This window comes from Gavialis gangeticus, unplaced genomic scaffold (assembly GCF_001723915.1).
Source record: "Gavialis gangeticus isolate Ggan-Ray unplaced genomic scaffold, GavGan_comp1, whole genome shotgun sequence".
Classification (NCBI taxonomy): Eukaryota; Metazoa; Chordata; order Crocodylia; family Gavialidae; genus Gavialis; species Gavialis gangeticus.
In genome coordinates this window covers 207,165,307-207,166,547 of record NW_017729032.1, presented here as the reverse complement: position 1 = coordinate 207,166,547, position 1,241 = coordinate 207,165,307, and positions in this window count along the sequence as shown.

Sequence of the window (1,241 nt, the reverse complement as noted above, 5' to 3'; positions counted from 1 at the left end):
AGATAGGATCCTATGAGCACAGCTGGTTGGGAATTTTCCAACAAAAAAATCTTTCACTGGAAAATATCAACTCATCTAAATCCAAAACTTTTTCGTGGAAATATTCCTGTTTTAACAAAACTTCTCTCACAGTGCAGAACAGGAAATGTTTGGAAAAGTCTAAGATTATTGCAGGCCAGGAAAACATATTCCTACCCACCAGAGAGCTATGTTTTTAAGACGTGGTATAAAGCCCCCATCTTTTGCCTTTTTCCTCCTGCCTCTTTACTACAGAACTCCAGATAGTTGCTTGTTTTTTTATGTCTACCTCTGTCTACCTTTTGTCATTTATCTATCATGAGGGAAGACCCAGACAACTATAAGCCAACCAGCCTAGGTTGGGAAAATCCAGGGAAAATCCTGGAAAAACTCATGTCAGAATCTATGTGCGATACGCTCGTTGAGAGTAAGATTCTAAACAACAACCAGCGTGGCTTCGTTGTGGGTAGGTCTTGTCTTACCAATCTCATCTCCTTCTATGACCAGGTCTCTCACCACCTGGACGTGGGAAAGAAGGTCGACATTATATTCCTAGACCTCCAAAAGGCTTCTGATCTAGTATCCCACGATATCCTTGTGGAAAAATTGGGAGATTGTGGGCTTAACTGCTCAACAGTTCAATAGGTGGAAAACTGGCTGCATGGTAGGACCCAGAGAGTTCTCATGAACGGATCCGTGTCATCTTGGCACAAAGCAGCCAGTGATGTCCCTCAGGGGTCTGTGCTTGGACCAGTGCTTTTCAACAACTTTGTCAGTGATTTGGATGGGAGAGTGAAAAGCTCACTGGCCAAGTTTATGGACCACACCAAGTTATGGGGAAGCTGGCCATGCCAGAAGATAGGTTGCAGATACAGGTGGACCTGGACAGGCTGGAGAGTTGGGCAGACCAGAACCAGATGAAGTTCAACACTCAAAAGTGTAAGGTGCTCTATCTGGGGGCAAACAATCCCGAGCATACCTACAGGCTTGGTGGCAACAATTTGACTTGCACCACGGCCAAAAGGGACCCAAGGGTAGTGATCGACTATCGCGTGAACATGAGCTGGCAGTGCAATACTGTGGCCAGCAGGGCAAACAACACACTGACATGCATCAACCGGTGCATCTCATGCAAAACTAAGGAAGTGATACTCCCACTGTACTTCCCTCTGGTGAAACTGCAGCTGGAGTACTGCATCCAGTTTTGGACGCCGCACTTCAAC